The sequence below is a fragment of the Drosophila ananassae genome, chromosome 2L (genome assembly GCF_017639315.1).
Source record: "Drosophila ananassae strain 14024-0371.13 chromosome 2L, ASM1763931v2, whole genome shotgun sequence".
Taxonomy (NCBI): Eukaryota; Metazoa; Arthropoda; class Insecta; order Diptera; family Drosophilidae; genus Drosophila; species Drosophila ananassae.
Window position 1 is genome coordinate 30,381,979 of NC_057927.1, and position 14,872 is coordinate 30,396,850.

Consider the following 14,872-nt stretch of genomic DNA (forward strand, 5'->3'; position numbering starts at 1 on the left):
ATACTCCTAATTCCTCCAGGAAAACTTTCCCGCTTGAATGTCAGACTTACCCACGGGGGGTCTTTCACTCAACTTTTCCAGCTTCCCTAGAAGACTCGTTACCGATTTGCTCGAGGAGCCCTCTTTATATAGTGCCTGAGGCGCCCGTTAATCCTTGCGAATCTCGCTTCCTACCGTTAATCCTTCGCTACTCTGCTCTCGGCGTTAACTTTCCCCAATTCCCGCCGCATTTCTATTGGCGGGCTTTCTTTGTTAAGTTGGGTTGGGACTTTCCACAGAGATTGGTTCAGATTCTATTTTGGACAAAATAATCTGATTTGCCAAAGTTCATAAGGATCGGCTGACTATATCCTATAGCTTCCATATAACTGATTGATCGGAAATGCCGTAACTTCGTAATTTTTCAAGTTAGAAGGATGGGACGGATAGAAAGGATCTATGCATTATAATTTGGGCAAACTTATCCGATGTGCTAAATTTCATAAGGATCGGTCGACTAAATACGATCCACTATATATCTAATAATATAAGATGCGTGTCGCCACCTAGCGGACAGCGACTCAACTGCAAGGGTATATAAACTTCGGCTCCGCCCGAAGTTAGCTTTCCTTTCTTGTTTTTTTTTTTTTGTTTGTTTTTTCCATATATATATTTTTCCTTCTTCTTCCTCCTAATATCTATATTTCCCTACTATATATATTATTATTTTATTTAATTTTTTTTTTATGTATATATTTTACACTTTTATATGTTTATTTTCATTTTTTTTTTTGTTTATTTTTTTTCCTCTTTATCATATTGTGCTTTTGGCATTCTTGGCTCTCTGCCTTGGGTTGCGAAGCATGGCGAGTATCCCGTGGAGTCTGACACGCTTGAGTTTACTGCCAGCATTAACTCTGGTCAGTGCTCGTCGCATGTCCTTTGATCATTGCCTGCACACTGGGCGATCATTGTCTTAACCGTCCTGTTGGCCCTTTCTGTAGGGTTTTCCTGCGGCGTTTATGGTGCGGTATACTGATGACGAGCTCCGAGCTCCTCGAGAAATTTTTTGAAGCTCCTACTGGTGAACTGGACACCATTGTCGGTCACCATCACCTTTGGCACCCCGTATCTCGCGATAATCCATTCGTGAATCGCCTACTGCAGCATCTCAGTTGTAGCTTTCCGCATTGGGACCATTTCTGTCAATTTTGAAAACCGACCGATCATCACCAACAGCATGATGTTTCCATGCTTGGACCTCGGCAAAAGTCCCACGAAGTCCGCACATACCGTCGCCCATAGCTACGGGATCTGTGTCAGCATTTTCCCTGCGGCCTGCATCTGACTTGGTTTATACCGCATGCATGTATCGCACTTTCTGATATACTTCCTAATGTCCCTTTGCATCCCTGGTCCGAAGTACCTTGCTTCTTTTTTTTGCAATTGCTTTTCTTCCGCCTAAATGTCCCGCTGTCGGTTTGTTGTGGTCCTCCTTTAGCACCTGCTGTCTCATATCCATCGGCACACACAGCTTCCATGATGCTACTTCTTCGCTTCCGGATGGAACATGTCGGTAAACCAGGCCTGCCTCCTCTACGTACTTCGGATACTTCTGTGGGTTTTCCCGTATTTTCCTTTTGAGTGCGCTTATCCATACGCACTCCACATCTTCGCTAGCTGTGGCACTCCTCAACTTTTCTATTATCGGCTGGCGGGAAAGTGCATCTGTAACTACATTCAGCTTACCTTTTCTGTAGCATACTCGATAAGCAACTCGAAGACCTATCTGGCGATCCTTCCAAGTGGGCTCTCTATATTATTCAGCCATTTCAGCGCCAGATCCGTGATCACGTCGAACTGGTACCCTTCCAGACATGGTTTCATCTGCCGAATTGCCCATATTATTGCTGGCACTCTTTCTCAGTCGGCGAGTATTTTTTCTCTGCGCCTATCAGCGTTCGACTGGCGTAAGCGACCACTCGCTCGCCCTAATCAGTGTCCTGCGTCAGAACTGCACCCACGCCGTAGTCGCTGGCGTCTGTTTGCAAGACAAATTTCTTCGAGAAATCCGGCCATGCCATCACTGGATCCTCTGCTAACCGCGACTTTAGATTCTCAAATGCCTCTTGGTGTCTTGCCGTCCATTCCCACTTTGTTCCCTTACGAAGAAGATCGTTTAATGGTTTGGCGACCCCTGCGAAGTCTGGGACGAATCGCCGATACCACGAGGACATACCAATGAACTGCCGTAACTTCTTCACGTTTGTTGGAGGTTTCAGTTCCGTAATCGCTGCTACCTTTCCGGGATCCATGCCAATTCCCTGACTTGTTACCCGGTGGCCCAGGTACAATAGCTCTTCCCTGAAGAAATGGCACTTGTCCGTGTTTATCCTCAAGTTGGCCGCCTTCAGTCTACGGAATACTTACTTCAAATTCGCCATATGCTCCTCCCTTGCGCGTCCGATCACGATGATGTCATCCTGATACGCAAATGCGTGCAGAGCCATATCCGGGCCTATAACCTGGCTTAAGGCCCTTTGAAACGCTGCCGAGGCTGAGTATAACCCGAACGGGATCAGCTTCCTCTGCTACAGACCTTTCCCTGGTACTATAATGGCCGTGTACTTTCTGTTCCCTTCCTCCAGTGGGATTTGCCAATAGCCATCTTAAAGGTCAATGCTGCTGAAAAATTTTGCCTCCCTCAATTTGAGTGAGTATGAGTTCCATTGGCATAGGGTACGCATCCTTTACTGATTTTTCGTTTATTTGTCGGAAGTCCACACACATTCTCTATTGGTCCGTCTCTTTCTTTACCATGAAGGCTCGATGCATGGATGTTTATGCTGCTTTATGTTCGAACAACCCTTCTGCTTTGTGTACGCCACTAGCTCCTCCTCGATGAACCTGTTGTCCCGCTCGCTCTCCCATTCCTCCGAGGACCCAGTTATAGCTATGGACAGCCTATCCTCCAGGCATCCGCCCCATCTTTCTCTTCTCGGGATCGTGACTTGGTGGCCAGCACGGCGTTGTCTTCCATGCCTGGCAACACCAACATATTCAAATTTTTTTCCTTGTTGGCAAAACTCACTGTTGTCTAAAGTACCATTTCAGTCTCTGTGTGGCTCCCGTTGGCCAACTTTACCAGTCTCCTTGTTGTTCTCCGCTCTACGGCGATTCCCGTGTTCTCCGATAGCTTTTCTGAGATGAATCTAGCCGTTGCCCCGGTGTCTATCATGGCCTTCACTTCTGCACCTCCGACCTTGACGACCGCCACCAACTGCTGATCGTCTCCTGATAAACCTCCAACTAGTTCTGCGAGGCAGCACCTCGCGATCTCCGCCTTCCTCTCTACGGCTGAGATCGCTGCGCGTTTTTTGCTCTTTGGCAGCATTCTGTGCTCCTCACCCCTATTGCGCCGCACATCCTGCAAAACAAAGTTCTGGGGTTTCTGCACCCACTGGCCCAATGGCCCATTTCTCCGGACCTGTTGCATGCCTGCAAAAGGTTTTTTATCTGACCCTTTCTAGGCTTCGCTGCCTACTGTCGATTCGGCTGTCTTTGACTTTTGCTTGCTGCCCATTGTTGACTCGGCTGCTGCTGCCTTGGGTCTAACGTCCATTGTTGACTCGGCGCGGAGGCTTACCTATTAAAAAGCTCTTCTTCCAAGGCCAGCTCCTCAAATTCCTCGGCTATGAACACATTCATGCGCGGCATGCAGTTCTCCACCAGCCTTTCAATGACCTCCTTCGTGGACTTTCCTAATGGCTTCATTAGCGTCTGAAGGTCGACCATATTTTCCTTGAACGGTTCTCCTCGTTGCTGTTTCCGCTGCCGAACCTGGTCTGCCAATTTTTCAAAATACCCTTTCGGCAGGAAAAAAGCCTTGAAGCTCCTTCTAAGCTCCTTTCATGTGGGCAACTCCTCATCGTTCATTATGAATCTTTGCGCTCTGCCATGAAGTAATTCAGGCATCGCCCGCGGGATTGCGTTTATTTCCTTCCCGTAAGTTTTGGCGGACCATGCTACTCGGCCCTCGAAAGGATTTCCTGTTCCTTCGAATCGGAACGACCACTCCTTCGCATTTCGCACTTTTCGCGTGACCACCATCACTTCGTCGTCCTTCGTCTCGTCGACCCACCTTGCAACAAGTGCCCTCGTGTTCTCTACTGTTCCATCCGCTGGGAGACCGAGCTCGCTGCTCCTTGCGAAGCGCGTGAATCCAATTCTTTCTCTCCATCTTGAAGCTGTTTTACTCCTAGACTCTAAAGCAATCACGTAGTTTGGGCGCCTGGTGTAACGAACTGTTTTTGCTAACTTTTGCTCGCAACAAATGCCGCGGCTAGCTTACAGAGTTTGGGGGATCGTTCCACCGAATTTATATATTCGACGTGATTGCCCGAGCCCATAAATAACACAGGGTGTTTCGTTTTATAAATATCCCCTTTATTTCGATAAAGTTACAAAGGGGTGAATTTCACCAGCTGCTTGGCTCAGCCGACCGACAGCTCGTCCCGTCGATCCCCGATCACCGTTCCTGGCGATCTTGGTGCCTGGCGCCGAATCGGCTCACGCTTCCCTCCGTTTGGACTCACGTGCTCCAGTTGCGGGGCCTGTGCTGTCGCTGTTGTTGTCGTCGCTGCTCTCTTGTCGTCGCCGCTGCTCCTGTCGTTGGCGCCGCTCCTGTTTGCTGCTCCCGTTGTCGCCGCTGCTCCTAACGCTGATCCTGTCGCTGCTCCTATCGCTGATCCGGTCGCTGCTCCCGTCGCTGCTTCTCCTTTGCGGGCGCCGTGGACCTTCGGTATCCTTGGATCACTGGGAATGCCCTTTCACCGTGGCCGGCACTTAAACCGTGTTAGCGCCTGGATCAGGATTCTATTGACTTTACCGGGGTGTCCCTGTTTGGTTTCACTGTTGGGCTTGAGTTCCCGAGCTGGCTATCCCTCGCTTTACACGATCACACCTGGTCTTAACGGTCAGGAATCGACAAGGCGGACGCCAGGCCGATCGCTATCGCTATGACGCCAGAATACCAGTCGTGTCCGGGAATAACCCAACCCGACTCGTTTTACCCTTGAGCTTCAGTTCCGCCGCGGATCCTTGATCCTTTTCCTTGATCCTGTTCCTTGATTTCCACTCCTTTGCTGATTCGCGTACTGCCGCCGGTCTTACCCACAGGGAGTCCTTGAGCTACGGGTCGCAGATCCTTGCGCACTCGCTTTAAATCTCGCACTTGAGACTGTCGGACTTACCCACGGGGGGTCTTCAGCCTATACTCCTAATTCCTCCAAGAAAACTTTCCCGCTTGAATGTCAGACTTACCCACGGAGGGTCTTTCACTCAACTTTTCCAGCTTCCCTAGAAGACTCGTTACCGATTTGCTCGAGGAGCCCTCTTTATATAGTGCCTGAGGCGCTATATTTTTATAATTTTTGGTCTTCTATGATTTTTCTCCAAACATTTTTCTATGGAAGATTTTTATTTTCTTATTGAAATCAGTAAATCATACCATGTTTTAATTTTGGATTTAAGGGAAAGCTCGAAATAATTTTTGTGAGGTGTATTTTCTGTCTGCATTCAATGCTGTCGTTTGTGTGTGTGTTTTCATAGCAGTTTTTGCATATAAGGCTTTCTTGTTTGCAGAAAGTTTATGGGTGGTTACATTGGAGGCATTCTTTGCATCGCATTTGGCGTGATATATATGGACGAGTGAAAACTGCCTCATAGCCCATAATTTATTTTTTGGGCAGATTTGTTGTGGCAAAGGTAGGGGTGCTGAGTCCTGTTGGTCGAGTTTGGTCTACGATTTTTGTCCATTTGTATACATGGGTAACTTTTTCAGATGTCAATTCGGCTGAAACATACCTGAGTAGATTACAGTTGATTACTCCTTTGGTTTCATTAAGGGATTTATGCTTATTTGCTTCTACATCTATTGTGCCAATTTGTATACCTTTGGAGAGGGTGTTATAATTTTTTTCAAAAGTGTGCAACGCAGTGACATCTTCGACCCTATAAAGTATATATATTCTTCATCAGGATCACCTCCTGAGTCGATATGAGCATCTATCCGTGCGTGTGTGCGTCTGTCCGTCAATCTGTCTGTCTGTCTGTCTGATCCTACGAAAACTAGTCTCTCAGTTTTAAAGCTATCGAATTGAAACACATCCTTCTTTTGTTTGCATGCAGTATATAACGGCCGGGATCGGTCGACTATATTCTATAGCTGCCATATAACTGAATGATCGGAAATTCCATAACTTTGGTGTTTTTTAACTTAGAGAGTTGGAACTTTCCACACTGGTTATATTTGGCCAGAAAATCTTATCTACATAATCAGGAGGATCTGCCAACTATTTATGTACGATCCGGCATAGCTTTCCTTTCTTGTTTATTATTAATTTATTAAAAGAAATTTTTTGTTTCAATATTAAAGTACCTTAAACCACTGTTCCAGGAAAACGAAAAGGGAGATTAAAGAGAGCGATTAGTGTAGTTTAGTTAAACTGTGAAGAATAAAGATAAGAATATCTATTGAGCGACAATGACGCAACAAAGAAAAAGATGAATAAGCCGAGGTATGCTTGAAAGAAAATTAATTTATTTATTATTTACCTCCAAATATACCGCACATGAAGCGATTCGGATAGCGATTCGGATATTTCAAATATATCAAAATTGTTATATAAATATAAATAAATACAAATGTTGAGCTATTAATAGTTTTTAATAGCAACCGAATAACTATACGCGTTTCAAATTATAGTTTCAATATATTTATTTTGGGCTCAATTTAACCCTAATACAAGCGGCTCCAATAAACTCCAAATCACAACAAACGCCAAAACAAGAGCTTGCGCAGAAGCTCAACTAAAGCTCCCCAAAGCGCATACGCTACAAATGCCAATAAAGCGCATGCGAAACTGGGGACAAAACAGAGACGAAACATGCTGATAACAACAGCTGCAGCTTAGCATATTATAATTATTTTAGATGAATTCTTTGGTGGCTGCTTGGCCCAACATCCTCCCCCCATTGAAGGGTTAGCCTTCAATAACAATGTCGGAAGGGGCAGCAGTCACATTATTGCAGAGGTTGTTCCATGGGTTGTCCTCCCTACCACAGAGCGCCGACACATCCCGTGATAGTCCACCGTGGCCAGAAAACACCCAGCCAAATCGAGTGTTCTGAGCAATTGGGAGCCCGTGACCTAACTGGATTTGGCCAGCCGACAACAGGTCAAAGAATAAGCCGGCTCCAATCAGCAGGTCCACTCGCTGCGTTTTGTGGAAGTTGGGGTCAGCTAGGTCCATATTACCAGGAATCTTCCAGCCCGAAGCATCTATGTCCTGGCTGGGCTGATAGTCCGTTATATGTGAAGCCACAACAGCCTCAATTTCCACTGAATATGTGCTAAGGCGGGACTTCAAGCACACATTAACCGATGCTCCATCTGTTTCAAATCCAGCGCCGCCGAAACCGGCCACCGTTGTGGAGCATTTGGAGCGGCCAAGCTGAAGTTCATTCGCCAGCCGCGACGAGATGAGATGTACTTGTGAACCGGAATCCAGTAACGCTCGGCAAGGCAGGAAGTCTCCAGATCGACCACGAACGAGTACATTTGCTGTTGGCAGGAGCACTAGCTCAGCATTGCGATCCTGGTTCATAACAGGGTTGATTGAGCGGGATGGGTTCGCACCAGCAACTGCACCGATGGGACGTGAGACTCGTGCGGGTGAAACCTGCCCGCGAGGGTGCAACAGAATATGATGACGGTGATTGCACGTCGAGCAGCGGGAAGCTGAGCATCCGCGAGCGAGATGGCCATCCTCCAGACAAACAAAACAGCGAGCCAGACGCCGCACTTCGTCGTATCGTTCCTCAATTGGCAAAGCACTGAACTTTGGACAAGCTGGAAGCTCGTGCGCCGAAACACCACACAGGGCGCATAGAACAGGACTGGCGTTAATAACCATGCATGAGGATCGGTTATTGGACGATCTACCTCGGCCTACTTGGTTGACTGGTGAATACGCCAAAGAAAAGTCAACGCTTTCGAGAGTCCGGCACCTTTGCTCTAAGAATCGTGCCATAGACTCCCAAGATGGAAGGCTGTCATCAGTGCTTCCTGCCAGAGAGTCTTCCCATTTGGCCTTTGTAGCGGGGTCCAGCTTTTGGAAGAGGATCTGGATGAGGAGGCACCCTTGAATTTCGGCCGACGTCCCGGAACTCATGAGGGCCCGCATATGTCCATTGAATCGGTCGGATAACTCCCGAAGAGTAGCAACGGATCCCGGCTCAACCACCCTTAGCTGCAGGATCTCGTTGATGTGAGCCTGGAAGATTAACCGACGGTTGCTGAAACGGTTGCGCATAAGGTCAAGGGCAACATCATAGTTAGCGTCGGTAATCTCTAGCGCCCTCACAGTCTCCAGGGCTGAGTCCCGCAGGCAGGAAATGAGCCACCTGAGCTTCTCCATCTTGGTCAAGTGCGGGTGACTGTCGATGGTTGTCCTAAATAGGGCGCAGAAATCCGGCCACTCGGCATAGCCGCCGCTGAATGTTGGCATCGGCAACGGTGGCAAGGAGGGGGCTGGTTTGTATGGCATTGGCGATACACTGGCACCGTCGAGAAGTGTGGAGTGGGCAGCGATTCTCATGGAGCGCTTGGCAACCTCCACCTGAATTTCCACTTCCACATCAGTCGCCAGCTGCGAGAATCTCCAATACAAATCACTCCCGATCTCGCTAAAATTAAGCTCCTCCAATTCTTCTTGAAGCGCGGTGAACCGCTCACGCAAACGCTTCTCCACTGACTCCAGCGCCATAATAGTACAATCCTCAGTCCGCGCCGCAGCCTTCACTTTATGATGCAGCGCCTCCATCTCCTGGCAGGTGACCTCTGCTCTTCTCCGCAGCATCCTTTCCCGGTTCGCGGCAGCAGCTCCAATAGTCTCAGCTCCAGACTCCATTATTTGATTAAAATGCAACTTGTAACAACAACAAGGGCGTTTTCTTGGCACTTTTAATGTTGATCACAATAATCAACCGGGATGAGATCACGTCGGGGTCACCAAATGTTGAGCTATTAATAGTTTTTAATAGCAACCGAATAACTATACGCGTTTCAAATTATAGTTTCAATATATTTATTTTGGGCTCAATTTAACCCTAATACAAGCGGCTCCAATAAACTCCAAATCACAACAAACGCCAAAACAAGAGCTTGCGCAGAAGCTCAACTAAAGCTCCCCAAAGCGCATACGCTACAAATGCCAATAAAGCGCATGCGAAACTGGGGACAAAACAGAGACGAAACATGCTGATAACAACAGCTGCAGCTTAGCATATTATAATTATTTTAGATGAATTCTTTGGTGGCTGCTTGGCCCAACAACAAATAAGCACCGGATTTTTTAATGATATTCAATAAGGAAAATAATAAAAGCGCAGTGCGCACAAAAAACACATTTGTTCGCTTTAGAAAAAGAGGAGAAGTTTTAATTAAATTTTAAGCATGTGTTTTTCGAAACAACCGATTACTAACAAATTATCTATATAAAGGAATGATTGCAAGGGTTTAGGTCCAGAGAATGCAATAGTAATCATTCTTTGGAATGAATTTGGCGCAATTTTTAATCCAAATGGTAAGCGCGTGAAGCGATAAGAGCTCGTTGAAAATGATTTTATATCTCTAAAGTTTCGTCTACCTCTATCTGAAAGCAATATTTAGCTCAAATTGATCTAAGATATCACCCATTCTAGGATTTTTTTTTACTTTGACGATAGCCAATTATTAATCGCCATTTCTTTTCGTTACGCATGTTGCAGTTATGGGCTATTAAATTGTGAATTCAGGATACATAGTTAGTCTCCTGAGGTAATTCCCCCCGGAGGGAATTACGCCCGACAGTTGAAACGATACGGATTTTTAATTCTGTGAGAATTGACTTAAACATAAATATAAAATAAGCTATCACTGGTTATAAAAATTAAAAAAAAGAAGTACGCCAAAAAGCAGAATGGTCGTCTATAGTCGAGTTTCCAGGCTATATAGTCATGTACACCCACACATACCCTAACTTTAAGTTCATGTATGTACAGTTAGTACACGGCAGCGAAGCTTCCACTAAAAAGCTTGAAGCCTAGCTTATTCTAAGTTAGTAATTAAGCAGACTTGGAACAGTACGCACGTACAAATAAATTAATTGTAAGACTAAACTGAAGTCTTTTTTTGTGAAACCTCTGTTACTCGACAAGGAAGTCGAAAGAGGTTTTTTTTCGAATACCGTCACTATCAGCCTATAACCGATTAAGAAGTCGTGGCTGTAGGCATCGATCTACAAATTTCATAGCTGAGACGAAGAGGTCTCAACTTTCCATCTAACTGGCGACGAGGATTAAACAAATACTAAGCAGTAAAACCAGCCATCCGTAAAAATTTGCAGTACAACAACGCACCTGGTGGTAATAACTTTTTGGACTCTGCAATACACGTGGTCCAACAAGCGTAGACCAACGTAAAGATTAACATAAAACATATCTGGAAAGCTTTCATCGGCACGTGGATACGAAGACAGGCTCAAAGAAGAACCGATAACATACTACGAAAGCCAACAGTAGGCGAAGAAGAAATTAACACACATCAGGAAATCTTTAATAAGATCAAGGTAAACCAGATAGCTAAACAAGAGGAGCCTAGAAACCTTTTTTTGAGAAAGCTTTCATTGATGAAAGAACATTGTTAAATAATAAGCAGTCAATTACTAATAATTAAAAAAAAAAAAATATATATATATATACATAAATAAAAAATTAAAATGAATGAGAATAGCTTAGCCACGTTTAACTCAACCATAAATTGCATAAAATTAATACAAAATTTTGATGGTACTGATACAAATGAATTACCAGATTTAATAGCACAAATAGAAACAGTTCTCCCAACGTTCAGTGTTTTCGACGCGCCTACCAAAAGCATTTTATTTGGCTTTATAAAAAACAAATTTATAGGACTATGCAGGCCAGTGCTTCATAGACATGGGAATATTACCGATTGGGAGCGGTTAAAGCAGATAATTTTAAAACATTTTGGTGAAAAAGAAACTAGCGACGTTTTAATGGATATGTTAAAACTGTGTCGAGTTGAATCAACCGTTGAAGAATATTATAGTAGAATTAATGAAGTGTCTAATAGAGTACATAATCGAATACTAATCCATAATGATGATACATACTCTACTTCCGAAGTAAACCGAATTGCATTCCGCGTTTTTAGAGACAACTTACCTGAACCTACTAAAACAATGATATTCGCGAGAAATCCGCAGTCCTTAGATGATGCTTACAAAATCATTGAAGATGCTAGGCATCAAAGCTACACATTATACGGGCCGACTCGAAAGAATAATAAATACAATAAGCCAAACTTTAGAACCAATTTTAGTAACGATAATAAAAATGTGAACGAATTGATAGTAACACAAAGTAGTTCTGGTGAAGCTAGCGGTGACCAACAAGATAATGCTACAAAAACTGAAAATCGAAGATCTGAAGGTGCATTTAGCGCAAATAATAGAAAGCAGTGGTATCACAATCAGTCGAATTATAACACAACATCCAACTCTTCTCGAATGTCGACCAACAACAGAAATATGCAAGTTTCTGAGCAAAGCAAACGTACTTTTGAACCAATGGACCTTAATCAGTCTAACGTAAATTTTCAGATAGAGGGGCAAGACGATTACCATATATAAAAATCCAAGGTAAAAAGAGAACACTACTCTTTATTATTGACACAGGAGCTGAATTCAGTGTTATTAATGAGAATATGTGCCACCCAAAGTGGAAAACAGATATAGAACTAGAAGTTAATTCAATGGGTAACAAAATTAAAATACACAAGTTATGCAGATTCCCTTGTTTCCAAGAATTTAAAGCTGAAAGCTATATTTGCGAGTTTTTAGAATATAATTTTCACAGTGCTTTCGATGGACTAATAGGCTGTAATATACTTAATGATATGAATGCAGTCATCGATTACGCAAACAAAAAGCTTAAAATAAATTACGTTTACCTGAACCTTTTTATACAACAAAATCCAGTAAATATAAATATAAACAGCTTAATTCAAATTAATCAAACTGACCCACAGGCAAGACTCTTAATAAACAACCTTATAGAAAAATTCGAAAATATTTTTTATAAAGAAGGTCAAGACTTGAGTTTCACAAGCGAAATTAAGCACAGAATAGTTACAAAGAATGATCTTGCAATTTATTCAAAGACATACAAATACCCCGAAATACATAAAGACGAGGTCAATAGGCAAATAGAAGAAATGTTAAGTCAAGGTATCATCAGACATTCAAAAAGCCCATACTATAGCCCTTTATGGGTAGTTCAAAAGAAAATGGACCAGTCTAATAAGCAAAAGTGGCGTCTCGTTGTAGACTACCGTAAACTAAATAAGGAAACTATCGAAGATCGCTTCCCGATCCCAAATATAGATGAGATTTTTGACAAGTTAGGAGGCTGCAAAATATTTTCAAGCCTAGATCTCGCGAAAGGTTTTTATCAAATAGAAATGGATATTAAAGATATACACAAAACAGCGTTTTCAACAACAAGTGGACATTACAAGTTTTTTCGTATGCCTTTTGGACTGCGGAACGCTCCCTCGACGTTTCAAAGATTAATGAACAACATTCTTAGTCCCTTCATTGGGCAATTTTGCATCGTTTACATGGATGACATCCTTATATTTTCAAAAAATATAGAAGAACACGTCAATCATCTTAACTCTGTATTCAGCTGCCTTTCTAAAGCAAATTTAAAGCTCCAATCAGACAAATGTGAATTTATCAGAGAGGAGATAGAATTTCTTGGCCACACTATAAACTCAGAAGGTCTTAAGCCAAGTCAGAAGAAAGTCGACGCAATCTTTAAAATAAAACTACCAACAAACCAGAAACAAATTAAAAGTTTCTTAGGAATCACAGGTTATTTAAGGCGGTACATAAAAGATTACTCAAAAATTGCACAGCCCTTGATAAAATACTTAAAGAAAAATGCTAAAATAAACACACATGATCAAGAATACACAGAAGCTTTTCAAAAACTAAAAATCCTAATAACAAGCGACCCGATAGTCGTGTACCCAGATTTTAATAAACAATTCATTGTAGTAACAGACGCAAGTAATTATGCTTTAGGCGCCGTGCTCATGCAAGGAAATAAAGTAATTTCTTATGCTAGCCGTTCGCTTAAAAATCATGAACTTATTTATAGCACAATAGAGAAAGAGCTTCTTGCCATTTATTGGTCAACAAAATACTTCAAATATTACATTTACGGAAGAAAGTTCATAATCAAAACCGACCATAGGCCCCTAGTTTGGCTTAACAATCTAAAAGAACCTAACTTAAACTACAGCGCTGGAAAGTGCAATTAAACGAGTTCGATTTTCAATTATTACTAACGAAACTGACGATTTGGCAACCGTTCACAGTGCAGATTCCGACGATCATAATTTTATAAGTATTACTGAAAAATGTCTAAACGTCTTTAAAATCCAAATCAAAATTATTGAGGCAGAAAGTGATTCAAGTACATTCAAAATTTTGCATAAAAAAAAAATAAGACACATTTTTAAAACAAGTGGTGATGAGGAAAATATGCTAAAGTTCATGCAAGAAAAGTTGCCTGAAAAAGGCCTAGTTGCTGAATTCTCAGAAAACCTAAGTTTATTTGTAAAATTTCAAGAAATTTATAGACAGTTTTTTTCAAATAATAGAAATTTAAGAATTCTCAAGTCGTGTATACTATTAGAAGATATAAATGATAAAGAAAAAATTCTAAAGATAATTGAAAACGAACACTTAAAAAATAATCACAGAGGTATTAACGAAATATTTGTATCTATAAGAGAAAAATACTACTACCCAAATATGCAAAAAGTTATACAAAGTTATATTAACCCTCTAGTTCCCAAATTTTCTTTTCCAAGAAAAAAATTATTTTTGGATTCAGTATGTATCAAAATTAAATGTTTGTTTTAAAAAAAATTTATTTTTGCTCGGATCGAGTTTTATATGACTATATCCTTGGACCGCCTAGAGGCGGCTTTGGGATGATAGGCCAACAAAAAATTAGGTAATCAATTCTTTTGTTGCACACATTTGTTCGTCCACAGATAAGCGTTAGCGCAGCGGAACTAATTGATACTTGTCATTGAAATGAGTCGCGAGCAGTCGTATTTTGTATAAAGGATCGTGGTCGTCAGAATCCTTGGAGGGCAACTTACTGTTGTCATTAAAATGCAAATTTCTAAATTTGTTGTGGAAAACGAAGTATTGGATCCTTTTGGACAGCATACAAATTTGTTTGCTAAGTGATATGTTCAATAATAGTATAATAAAAAACAAGAAAGGAAAGCTAACTTCGGTCGGAGCCGAACCCTTGATATACCCTTGCAGTTGTGCCATTTTCGATCGTTCAGTTATATGGCAGCTATAGGATATAGTCGCCCGATCCCGGCCGTTCCAACTTATGTGTGCAAAGTTTCAAAGATAGCTTTAAAACTGAGAGACTAGTTTGCGTAGAAACCGACAGACAGACGGACATGCTTATATCGAATCAGGAGGGGATCCTGATCAAGAATATATATACTTTATAGGGTCGGAGATGTCTTCTTTACTGCGTTGCACACTTTTGACCAAAATTATAATACCCTCTGCAAGGGTATAAAAATTGAAAACACTTGAATGGCGTATCCAGATTTTGAAGTTCTCCGAGGTCAGGCTCATTAAAGGATATTGCAGATATATCCATGAATAGGTTCATTTGGTCACACAACATCTTTTTGAAAAGCGGTGCTTTTGGATCCATAGTC

The 14,872-nt window shown here is 42.4% G+C and overlaps 1 protein-coding gene across 1 annotated transcript in view; it reads left to right on the forward strand.

Moving 5' to 3' along the window:
* Positions 1–14,872, forward strand: part of LOC26514089 (dnaJ homolog subfamily C member 16) — a 311,958-nt gene that overhangs the window by 273,563 nt on the left and 23,523 nt on the right. The gene's annotated exons all lie outside the window — the stretch shown is intronic.